At 40.6% G+C, this 13,387-nt stretch overlaps 1 long non-coding RNA gene across 1 annotated transcript in view; it reads right to left on the minus strand.

Annotated features, from left to right (window-relative positions):
* Nucleotides 1-545: 545 nt before the first annotated feature.
* LOC142830165 (uncharacterized) overlaps nucleotides 546-13,387 on the minus strand; it is a 39,236-nt gene continuing 26,394 nt past the window's right edge. Inside the window, exons 3-4 of the long non-coding RNA XR_012905157.1 lie at nucleotides 4,048-4,128; nucleotides 546-798 (exon numbers count right to left, since the gene is read on the minus strand). This is a non-coding gene — a long non-coding RNA (uncharacterized LOC142830165). The remainder of the gene's footprint in view (nucleotides 799-4,047; nucleotides 4,129-13,387) is intronic.

The raw sequence follows: 13,387 nt of genomic DNA on the forward strand, positions 1-13,387 counted from the left end.
CAAAAGACTATGAACTGGGCACAAATCTAAAAGGAAGAGTGAGACATTTCTCCAAGAGCAATTTAAAGTAAACAGCTTATATGAAGAATTCATTGCAGAGGTATAAATGAATAATCGCACATACTGTACCACTTATTCTTATCTGCAGTGCATTTGTTTAACTCTGGGAGCCAAATACATCTCTGATGTAATTATTGATTTCATAGGAGTTACACCAGGGATTAATTTGGTCCAATGACAGCTGACTGTAGCCTGCATAAACATGTGAGGATGATCTCCTGTAGTTTTTGAACTTATAGAGAAACTAGTACACTACTGTTTCCCCACAGGCTAAGTGCCTGAGCCGTTAGCTTTATTCCCCCCCCCCCCCCCCAGGACTCTGATTCACAATAACTGGATCTTTCAAGTTCTATCTTTAGTCACAGGTGGGTAGGAAATTGTTGTATCTTGAAATAAATGGCTACAGGTATCATAACGGGTTCTCTCTGTGTTAAGGCCTGCTGTTTGTCTTCTAGTTTTCCTTTGCAACAAACCTGAAGGTCCCTTTAGTTAGAAGAAAAGTCAATGTAGGGGGCGGAGGGGTCTTCTGCGGTACTCTGTTGTATCACTGTCTTTTTACAGCACTGCCACTATACTGTTCCTCTAGCGTATGGTTCTGTTTGACAATAGCCCATTAAAATGGAACATTACTGGATCAGCAGAGATAGCAGCAATCCCAGAAAAGCCAGAATTCAGCTTTGTTTTATACTTCATAATCTGTAGTATGTATAACATTCAGTCAATCCTTCTCACAGTTACCTTATTTGAGAAATAGAGCAGAAATGTTGATTTTAACAATAACCAGATACCTTCCCATTTCACAGCAGTGATGTCAGTTGTCAAATAAGACATTTTGAAATCACTTGTGCAGAATTTTGAACCAATAGAACGGCAATGCGCAAATTAATTTAATTGACTGCACATTTGTAGATTGATGAACTTTGTAAACAAATCCCCACCACCCAAAAGTAAGCTGGTCAAGAACAATTCTAACATAAAATTGTAAATATAGGTTAAGTAGAACTACTAGGTAAATTTCCCACTGGATTTTAACAAGTGAAAATAATGCAGTTTTGCAAAACAGTTTTTTCCTGTAACAAATGAATATATATAAACAGCAACAGTATATTGTGGCTAAGGTAATGCACATGGTAGATATATATAATCTATCCATCTATCTCTGTAATACCTCTGAATATCTTCCAAAATCTAGCCATCCAATCTTGTCTCTTACTTTAACTGCAGTGACTTTAACTGGATCAAAATAATGGGAAGAAAACTAAAGTAGTATCAAAATAATCAAGTTAACTGTTAACAGTTAAGCAGGGAAGAGAAGGTCTAGCTATTGTAGGAAAAGAAAAACATATAATATTTAGAAACAATTATGGCTGAGCAAAGTGTGATAAGAAGATTATGACAAGCTGAAAGAGGAAATTGGCAGGGATTCTTTTTAGTTTTAAAACCAATATTGCCTACTTAGTATCAGGGAATTATATTGGGACATGAATCTTTACATTTAATAAAAGAAAAAATACTATCTTCATTGATCTATAGTAGCACTAGAGCTCCACTTTGTAATAATAAGAGTCAAGCATATGGTATTTATCATTAGCATCAGCAGCAACATAAGCATCCTCTTTCAGGCTGTTGCTGGAAGATACCACTTGAGGTTCCAATGTGCACTACTATCCAGGGCTTTCTACTTGCTTGTTGGTATCACAAATTATACCATTACTTCACTGGATATTTAACATAGGATTGGAAAAACTGGAACCATCTATCTGATATTAATTCTGTCCTGTTGTATTATCTCTCTGCCTGTTACCATTTATTTCCATTGATCTTCCCAATGTAGTTTTATTCCAATATCATGATCTGTTTGCTGAGGATTTATACTAACTGTGTCTAATTATTCTTTCTTCATTTTGAGTTTTCAACAGCATCATGCTTTTATTTATATTTATTTAAATTAATTTATGCTGCCTTTGTCTTTTCTGTCAACATACATTATTAAAATATTTCACCTTTATTCCTATGCTTATATGAGGAATCATCAAACAGTGAAAAACATGATTTCTTTGCTATTGTCATGAGGATCAAATCCATGCCACTGCTTGTTTAGGTTAATTGATTTTTTACCCCTATTTGTCTCTTTCTTACTTCTACTACTTCCATAGTATGAAGATTATAAATCTGTGGGGCTATCAGATCCATCTGCAATATTACAGAATTAATATATGGCAACTTTTTTCTCTCTCACAGTGATTGGCTACAATACTTGTAGACCTACATTGAAGCCTGAATTGTCAACTCTCAGACAATAAATTAATGTCTATATATGTAGGGGATCACAGCCTGGTAGTTGTTTTGGCAAACTTTAATAATAGCTAGCATTTCTCTAATGCCTTCTGTTCAATGATCTCAAAGTGTTTCTACATCCATTAATGTCACGAATTAGGGAAATATTTACCTGCATTTTATTGATGGTAAAAGTGGAGCCTAGAAAGATTAAATGACTTGCCCACAGTTGAACAAGTCTCTGTCAGAACTAAGAGTAAAATCCAGCTCTAATGGTTCCCAGTTTTGTGCTTTAAGCACAAGAAAGACTATCCGTCCCTTCTTAAGCTGGATAATCAACACCTGTTGGCAATAACTCCTAAATGTGGATAAGCCAGGTGTAGTTTTAGTCTAAGGAATCCTTCTCCAACAAGTGGGGGAAGCAGACACATTGGTACAGAAAGAATACATATCAGTGCTTGTACACTGGACAAGGTTAAACTCACGATCTAGTAAGTTTCACAGTCTTTTTTGGCTTGTTGATCTTCTTAAGTTAGATAGTGGCTCATGATGAAGGTGTTGACCTCCTCCCATTGAAGTATCCTGGATTGCAATGGGAACAGGCTCACAGTCTGTTAGAAATTTGCTTCCTGTCCTGAGCCTAGGGATTTATATAATTTAGAAAAACTAGAGGGCTGTGCCCCCTGCTCACTATGCTTGCCAACCTCCCTCTTTCTAGGGGTAGATAACCCCGGCTCTCCAACCAGTTGCCAGGAAGAGGCATGGGATCCCTGGCCTCCTCCTGCCACTGGGCCAGCCCTGTTTCTCTTCCTCCCACAGCCTCCGAGGGGTAGGAGGAAACGAGGGCAGGTGGGATGGAGAGCGACATGATGATGTCACTCTGTCATCCTGCAGGATTTTTATACGTACATACATACATACATACATACAGAGAGAGAGAGAGAGAGGTGTTAAAAACAAAAATTGAGATACACTTAGACATTGGTTTAACCAACAACACTTCTGGAAATGAGTGTAAAAGCTAAAAGAATGCACAGCAGACATGGTCTGTGACTGATCTAACATATTCATCGAATGGAAGTAATGGCCAGACAGCTGTTTAAATTCTTACTTGCAACCTTTAATCCTGCCAGAATTGAGAATTTCCGGTCCCTCTCTTGGTTTAGTTCACTGTTTGTTTAGATTTTTGAGTGTGATAAACCTCAACAGTAGACTGGTCTATGGTGAGTACAAACAGGAAAAAAAACAAAAACAAAACAAAACCCAACACTTGAATACTGCTTATTTTCTCTTAATTCTCTCAACAGTACGTAAGATATTGCCGACTATGTGAAGTTGCTACCAGACTGTTTCATATCTAGAAAATAATTGGATGTTAAGATTCATCTCAGAACACATTAATTAGATTTCTTTATTTCTACATTTCCTATGATTTCCACCTTGAAACTGAAAATATATGTGAGACCTCATTAGTGTACTCCATAAAATTGCATTTTACTGCCTATAAGGTTGACTTTAGAAATATTTGATCTTTATTGAAATGAGCACATTTCCTTTTCAATGCTATACATTTAAATAAAAAAATTGGGAAAAACAAATAACTTCTTAAGTCTCCTTTAGGTATCCTTGCTTTTCTGCTTAAATGGTACTGTATAACAATGATAGACCTACGGCAATTCACAAAATCCATATGTATACTGATATACTCACCCGGAATCATTTTGGTGAGGACCAAATTACTTTGTAATGGAGAGATGTCCAGTAATTCTTTATTCTTATGAAATAGCTCAGCTATGAAAAGAACAGTGCCACAATTCTTTAAGTAATAGAAAGTCAAAATCAAAATAAATCTTCATTATATTTAAGTGATTTCATAACAATTCTTTACACTGGGGCTTATATGTCAAGAAAGAGTTTCTTTTAGCTGAAATTATGCCATTTGATCAAGGATTTTCTGTTTATAGGAGATTATTTTCATATATATATATATATATATATATATGAAAATATATACATCTTTTTTGGAAAATAAACACATGTATGTACGTATGTATATATATTATACACATTACTGCTATAATTGGCCAGACTCTCTCTGGTACATGAGTTCTAGTTTATTCATGACAGAGAGAGAGGCGGGGAGAAGCAATGGCTGAATTAAGCCATAGACACCAAGCTCCTGGAATCATGTGATTATATCAGAATCTCAGCTTTCATTGTTTTAGTAAATTATATTTCTAAACCTCATGGTTCTAAAGATAAACTTGAAAGGTTAATTGAGTGTAGCCAAAGTGATGAATTTTACCTGAGTCTGCAGACAGCCTGGAGCAAATCTAAAATATGCCTCTAAAAAGCATATTAACTCAAAGACCCACTGCTCTCTGCCTCCCACCCCCCAACACTATACCGAAAAGGCCTCTGTGTATTGAAGGAACAAAAAGAGCTTTTTTGGTCTTGGCCTACCAGCCCATACTAACACATTCCAGCTGCTGGGAAAAGTAAAGTGGGACCTGATCCAGCTCTGGAGAGCAAAGGAAGCCCATGGTGTTACCAAGGAGAAGAGAATCCTCAGTTGTTAATCCTTTTGGAAAAGAGGGTTTCATGCAGATGCCTTTGCCCTTCTGGGAGTAGAGACCAAGAAAGTTGGGGGAGCACTCTGACTGAGGGGACGAGGAGGAGTCTGAAGGGGTAGAGCCATGTTGGGGGCCCATGTCACAGTGCGCTTAGTGACTCAATTGTCTTATGCTACGTCTAGACTTCAGGCTTCTTTCGGAAGAAGCTTTTCCGGAAGAGATCTTCCAAAAAAACTTCTTCTGAGAGAGAGTGTCCACACTGCCAAAGCACATAAAAAAAGCGATCTACTTTTTCAAAAGAGAGTGTCCACACTGCTATCTTTCATGTAAACTGTGATTACTATGGACCGAGTGGCCACTAGGGCACCTGTTCTTTTTCCTCTTTCCACTTCTTTTGAAAGAACTTCCCCACCCACACATGCCTTTTTCTGAAAGAGGTCTTTTGGAAAAAGGCTTCTTCCTCACAGAAAGAGGTTTACCAATGTCAGAAAAATCCCTCTGTTCTTTCAATTTTTTTTCTCAAAAAAATGTGATCTCAGTGTGGACATAAGTGAAGTTTTTTGGGAAAAATGGCCGTTTTTCAAAAAACCTCTGTAGTGTAGAAATAGCCTTAATCTGACAACTCTGATGCCTAGAACTATAGCTCTATACAGTTTGGTCTACATTAGAAAATTAATTTGGCTTAATTAAGCTGACCTAAACTGTGTTGGCAGTGCCTGGTTGACTCCTACATTTTTCCTTTGACCCAGCTACCAAATATTGAATGAATTACACTAATTGGAGAACCTCCTCTTATCATCTTAGATAGCATCTACGTTGAAATGCTGTGGCACAGCTATGCCACTGTGGTATTTCAACTATAGATGAGCCCTAAATTTTGCCAACGACATCAGACCCATAATGAACCCTTCAACAGAGGAGAATTAGTGTCACGGAGCAGACTAGACCTCTATCATGCCTCCTCTTCACCTAAAATTCAGCCCAAGCCTTGAGAAGTCAGAAGCACAAAACCAGATCCATCACATATGCACCAACAAGGAGTTGCCCACCAGTCAGGGGGATGCTGTGCTGTGCTGTGCATTTGCAACCAGATTAGTGTCCTTGAAACCATGTGACACAAAGAGGCCATAACTTCCTTCGAGAACATAACATAAGAAAGGCCATACTGGGTCCATCTACCCAGTATCCTGTCTTCCAACAGTGGCCAATATCAGATGCCCCAGAGGGAGGGGAACACAACAGGTTCCCTCTCCTGTCATCTATTTACAGATAAACAGAGGCTAGGGACACCATTCCTACCCATCTTGGCTAATAACCATAGCATTAACAGGTGTCTTGTGAGCAAGACAAGAGAAGTCCTTCTTCTGCTCTAATCTGCACTGATTAGGCCTCAGTTGGAGTATTGTGTCCAAGTCTGGGCACCACATTTCAAGAAAGATATGGAGAAATTAGAGACGGTACAGAGAAGAGCAACAAGAATGATTAAAGGTCTAGAGAACATGACCTATGAAGGAAGACTGAAAGAACTGGGCTTGTTTAGTTTGAAAAAGAGAAGATTCAGAAGGGACATGATAGCAGTTTTCAGGTATCTAAAAGGGTGTCACAAGGAGGAGGGAGAAAAATTATTCTCCTTGGCCTCTGAGGATAGAACAAGAAACAATGGGCTAAAACTGCAGCAAGAGAGATTTTGGTTGGACATTAGGAAAAACTTCCTAACTGTCAGGGTGGTTAAACACTGGAATAAATTACCTAGGGAGGTTGTGGAATCTCCATCTCTGGAGATATTTAAGAGCAGGTTAGATAAACGTCTATCAGGGATGGTCTAGACAGTACTGAGTCCTGCCATAATGGCAGGGGACTGGACTCAGTGACCTCTCGAGGTCCCTTTCAGTGCTAATATGTTATGATTCTATGATGGACCTAACCTCCATGAATCTATGTAGTTCTTTTTTTTTAACTCTGATAAAGTCTTAGTCTTCACTACATTGTCTGGCAAGGAGCTCCACAGGCTGACTATGTGCTGAGTGAAGAAAAGCTTCCTTCTGTTTGTTTTAAACCTTCTCTATATTATTTTCATTTGGTGACCCCTAGTTCTTATATTGTGGGAATAAGTAAATAACTTTTCCTTATTTACTTTTCCCACACCAGTCATTATTTTATAGACCTCTATGATATACCCTCTTAGTCTCCTCTTTTCTAAGCTGCAAAGCCCAAGTCTTTTTAATCTTTCTTCATATGGGACCTGTTCCAAACCCCTAATCATTTTTGTTGCCCTTTTCTGAATCTTTTCCAGTGCCAATACATCTGACCCATTGTTTTAAAGTAGTTTCCAGTTTTGTTCCAGTACAACTGGGTGAATTTTATTTTTTAAAATAATTTTTAAAATCATTGATAACACAATTTGTAAAACCCCAGCATTTACCATATACCATGCTTTTTGAGTACTGTACTTATAAAGATTAGGCTGAGGTAGATGTCTAATATGAATTTGTAAATGCTAACTTTTTAATGGTGGCCACTGACTTAGCTTTCATGGGAATTATTGTCCAATATACATCTCTGAGGCAGCTCACTCCCTCCACTGTAGATTTTAACTTTTCCATATCCTTTGAGAGGGAGACTTCCTTCTGACATGACCAATACTATTCATATAGGCTATGTCTACATAACGCAGCTGTTTTGGTATCCCAAAATAGCTATTGCGCATCATAAGAGCAAGCCTATTCCAACTTCCCTGTAAACCTCATTGCACGAGGGATAAGGGACATTTCGGAATAGCGCCCTATTTTGAAATTTGGCACTGTACAAAGCGCCAAATTTTGAGCTAAGGTATTTTGAAATAACATTGAACGAAGCTACGCAATTTGTGTAGCGCAAATTGCATTGCTTATTTCGAGGAAAGGGTACTGTGGGGACGTGCATCTTAGCAACAATAATTTGGGCACTTGTTCCACTCAAATTGAATTCTCAGCCCCTGCCTGCTTGATGAATGAGGGTTATATCATTGCAAATAACACCTAGGAAATGGATCTAATACTTAGTGGTAGTGACTTTTCATATGTTTTCTTAGTGGATCCTTTTGTGAACTGAACAGATGTAAATAAATTGTAGTTCATTTCAGTAGTCATTCAGGTAATTGTAAAGTGACTGAGTATTTGATTCAGCATGTGGCCCAGAATTGTCATGTTTTAGATGTGAAAGAAGCTTGCTTCTTTAAACCGTTCTATGTCTGTGCCAACAAGTCACCACCAAGATGGTCACAATTTGGAATGTTTTCCCCAAAAGTGAGAAATCACAGGCAAATGGACCACAACAGTCAAGGGAATCACTGTGCCAGTAATAGCCAGTGTCTGTGCAAGTTGCCAAGGTATAGTGTGGGATGTATGGGGAGTGAAAGAACTGTCCTTACAGTAAAAATTTCCACCAGTATTTCTGTGCCTAAGCCAGATGCACTACTTCCTGTTCAGTGGGGGAGATATTAGTACTGTTGTTGTCCAGTATTACCACTGATGTATTTCTCTGGTTCATAGCTGTACGGCAGTGGTCTCCAAACTTTTTAACCACAAGATCACTTTTTCAATTTAAGTTCAATGTAAGATCTACCACCGGTTCTCTGAGGCCCTGCCCCTGTTCCACTTCTCCGAGGCCTCACTCTGCTCACTCCATCTCCCTTCCTCCCTGAACCTCATTTATTTTCACCAGGCTTGGGTAGGGGATTGGTGTGCAGAGTCTGGTCTCGGGCCAGAGAATTCAGAGTGTGGGAGGGGCTCCGGGCTTAGCCCGGGATGGGAAATTGGGATCCAGGAGGAGATTCAAGGTGCAAGCTCTAGGAAGGAGTTTGGATGCAGGGGTACTCACAACTGGGGCAGGAGGTTGGGTGCAGAAGGGAGTTCAGGGCTGGGACAGGGTTCAGGATGAAGGATCTGGCTGGGCACTCCTTAACTGAGACTCTTTCCAGGTGATGGAGCTGTGGAGTTAAGGGAGGAGTACACCTGCCCTGGTCCACTCCTGAAAGCGGTTGCCCTTCATCTACAAACACTGAGCCCACAGCTTCTACTGGCCACAGTTCCCCATTACTGATCAATGGGAGCTGCAGGAGTGGTATCTTCAGGCAAGGACAGCATGTGGATGCCCCCTGCTCTGACTTTCTCAGTGGCTGCAGGGACATGCCAGACACTTCCAGGAGCAGCAATTACCATAGGGTTAATTACTTCAGCCACTCCAGGTTAGGCATTTTAGAACTCACTAAAAGAATTAAATTTAAGCGTAAGAGAAAAATGAAAATGGTGAAATGCACAGAGTAGTCACAAACCAAAAATAACCCACTTTGCAATCAGTAAAAGTTACAACAACCTCCCACATAAGTGTTGGGTTGGGAGATGAGAGAAGGACAGTGTGTGTTTGTAAGAATGAGAGAGACACACACAGTGTGTGAGTGACTGAGATTTGCATTGCCAAGCTCCTTTCATCCCCTTCTGTCTGTGTGGAGATAGGGTACAGAACTGGGGAGAAGGAGGGACACCTCAGTGCCCTCTGTTCTCCCTCCCACACCCTGCACAGCAAGCAGGAGGCCCTCCGGGGGGCAGCTCCAAGGCAGAGGGCAGGGGCAGCATGATAGTGGGTGGAAGATCAACCGAAGTGCCAGCATTTGATAGCTTCCTGGCCAAACCAGTCAGGATCACCTGTCAGAGGCTCCAAGATCTACCAGTAGATCCCAATCTACTGGTTGGTGACCAACCTGTGGCAGTTTCCTCTGGGTGCCATGCTAAGGGGGGCACCAATTTAGTCTCACTCCACTCCCACATCATCACCCTGGCTCGCCTGTTCCTCCTCTGCCCGTTGTCACTAGCTGGAGCCTCCTCCCTGCCTCTCTGCTCCCAGCTCACCTCCATCTCCACTGGCGAGTTAGTGCATGCGGGGGCCGGGCCCCAAACACAGGGGGGCAAGACACAGTACAAGGGCCCTGCTGCACAGCGGCGGCGGGGCAGGGGGGCGCAAATTCTATTCTATGTGAATAACTAACCTGACAAAAAAAGACACCAGTCAGTCAACCTTTACAAGTTGGTTGGCTGGTTGATTTATTTATATCATGGGACAATTTGAACTCTGGACTACAGATCAGTTTCTAAGAATATTTGTTTTTGACTATTAAATACATTAAATTATCTTATGCCTTTCACTTATTTTCTCTGCTCAAAGAGACAGAGAGCAGAAAAGTTAGTAATCTATTGTCTGATGTATAAAGAGCACAGAAAAGGAACTTAGTTCAAAGTTATCAGGCATTATAGCTTTGTTTTTAGTCCCACATTTTTCCTGAGTAAAAGGTGTGTTGTCCTCATATACTGTCCCTCTGTGATGGGGCCTCAGCTACGATAATATTGGCTCCAAACAGCTAAAATGGCCTTTTATAGCACATGAGGGAATGCAGATTTTTAATTAGGTGTTTAAATTTAAAAATTAATAACAGAGCTGTTGACGTTATAAAATAAACCAAGAAAACGTCAAATATATTGTACTTGCACTGCTGAAGCTTGCACTCAACTGTAGAATTTGCACAAACTTTAAAAATAATACCTCTCCAATGAATATCTAAATTAAACAGTATATGCCTTTCCTATTTAAAATGCAGATGTGAGGTCTTGGTTTTTTTTTTCTTTTAAAATTGTTTTAGGTCTTTTTTCATGACTAATCCCTTTAAATGAACTGTATATAGCATTTATGAAATGTATGGCATTAAAAGGAAGCAGACTACTTTGTTTTTAGACAAAGAGCCCAGGGTAAGGGGCAATGCTTTTCCCCTCACAGGTGATGGAGTATGTACAAAGAATGTTGTAGATAATGGCAGCCCTGTCCTCCGAACAGATGGTGATGGTCCTGTTGCTAGGATAAGGACTAAAGAATTTAGTTTTTAATTCCACATTATTTGCCTCAGTGCCATGAATATCCCTAGGTTTCCTGAGGCAAAAATACAAAAAATACACATAAAGAGAAAGAAAAGTGACATGCAGATAGTGAGGGAGACAGAGAAAGGGAAAGGACTGGAGCCAGGTCAATAGAAGCTTTTGGGAGAATGTCTGTTCATCTGTCTGCAATCACCTGTGTTTGAAAGGCAGGCAGGAAGGAAGATTGGTTTGGCACAAGAACTAGGCCTTTGATGCTTTAGATACCACAGAGAAAAATACCCATTTCTTCCCATTAGAAGTCTGTTGACTTTCCTAATTAAGATAAACATGTTTCTGAAGAAGTTAGCTCTCACAGAACTAAAAACAACCAAGCTTATAAAATATATACACACACAAGGCCGTGTGCCAAGAACTAGTGCTGGTGGTGGTCTTACAAATCACTTTACAGGACTATTTTTAAAGCATTGCCTTATTTAAAAGTGAGTGAATTTCATTCCCTCCAGTCAATTAAATATCTAATTTCAACCCAAGTAGATAATAACTGAAGTATTTTTATATAAATGAACGAACAGTTAGAAAACATAGCCCTTGAGCATGAAAAATATATTAGTTTAACTGTTTTGTTCTTTTATCATTAATTTGCTGCAGAGACCGTGCACTTATATCATTTTAGATGGTGGCATGGGGGAAAAAATGTCCTATTTTGACAAGAATAATTCAAAGTGAAATTCTTGAGTCCCTCTGCACCACTGGAAATAGTTAGAGAGGATTTTGATGGGTGTTTAAGAACAAGTGGTTCAATGCTAGCTGAACCTTACTGAATAGGACAGCACATAGGCCTAAGGCCTATAGGTTCCATTGCTATAGTGATCCAGTGTCCCTAAAACTTCATGTGTAAAATGGCAGCAACTATTCTTTCAGCTTCTGAACAGAGTAGTGACTGCACAAAGATGTGTTACCCACAGGTTGGAGAATGAATTCTGTGGCCCTCACTATGTATTCAGTGTCTGCACAAAAAGTATACGTCAGGGATAGTACAGTAGGGGATCAAATGTCACTTATTTCAGCCCTGAAATGCTGTGTGATCAGTGATCCTTCTATTGAGAGCACTGATCCAAGACAATACTGCAGGACAGCCCGAATAGCTGACTGAACTAGAATTAGAACTTGTTATTAGTCATTAACATCATTATTGACCCCCGGTATGATAATGGAGTGGCTTATGTAGGACTTGATTAATAAAAAATTAAAGGCCATAATACAATTTATGCAAATAAGCATGGGTTTGTGGAAAATAGATCTTGTCAAACTCATTTTATAAAATTACAGGTTTGGTTGATAAAGGTAATTGCGTGGACAAAAGAGACATCTCTAAGGCTTTTGATTGGTACTACACAACCATTCTGATTTTTTTTAAAGCTATAAACATATAAAATTAACATGGCACACAAATAAAAACTGGCTAAATGATAGGTTCTCAATATGTAATTTTAAATGGGGAAACACCATTGAACGGTATATGTGTCCAGTTTGATCCGGACAAGATCAATTCTAGACTCTAAGCCAGTGGTCCCCAACCTTTAGAGGCTCCCGGGTGCCCGGGGGCGGGGCCGCGTGTCCTGTGGCTCGCTAGGGGCGGGGATGCCTTTGCACCTGACGACTGCATGTGAGCCAGGGCCGGGGCCAATTGAGCGCCTTGTGCCGTGGGCCCGGGGCCGGCGTCGCCACACGAGCCATGTGCCTGGGGCTGGCACCAGTGCCGCGCGCCCACATGTGCCCCGGGGCTGGAGCCGCCCGAGCGCCGCGCACCAGGTGCCGGTGCGTGTCATACGCCTGGGGCTGGCGCCTCCAGTGCACTGCGCGCTGGGAGCGGGATTGGCCCAGGTTGTCGGCGGACGCACACAAAAGCCCCAGCGGGCGCCATGGTGCCCATGGGCACCACGTTGGGGACCACTGATCTAAGCCATTTAACATTTTTTGTCAATGACTTATAAGAAAACATAAAATCATCACTAATAAAGTTTTCAGTGACACAAAACTTGAGGAGTAGTCAATAACACAGCACAAGTCACTAATTCAGCAGACTCTGGATTGCTTGGGAAACTACATAAACAATATTGAGTTTTCATATGCTTAAGTGTGTGTGTGTGTAAAAATTAACACACTCTTACATAGGAATAAAGGATGTAGGCCACACTTCCAGGGTGGGGGACTCTGAAAAGGAGTGGGTGGACAAGATGGATAATCAGCTGAAGAAGAGCTCCCAATCAGCGGCATGGGAATGCTTTAAAGAGAGGGGCTGATGAAATCCAGCGCTCTTACTCTTGAAGCCAGGAGCTGAGCCCCTGATGCAGGTCAGTGGCCAAGAGCCTGGGAGTACTGCAGCATCCCTTGCACCCTAGTTCCCATACCTATGGTCCCAAGGCAACACTGATGAATAGTTAATAAGATCTTGGAGTGAATAAACAAGGGACTCTCAGTAATTGGCATTGTTATGGCTGTTGGAAGAATATTACGTCAGTTCTGGTGCTCACAATTCAAGAAGGACATTAGTAAATTGGAGAGGGTTCAGAG

This window comes from Pelodiscus sinensis, chromosome 7 (genome assembly GCF_049634645.1).
Source record: "Pelodiscus sinensis isolate JC-2024 chromosome 7, ASM4963464v1, whole genome shotgun sequence".
In the NCBI taxonomy this organism is placed as follows: Eukaryota; Metazoa; Chordata; order Testudines; family Trionychidae; genus Pelodiscus; species Pelodiscus sinensis.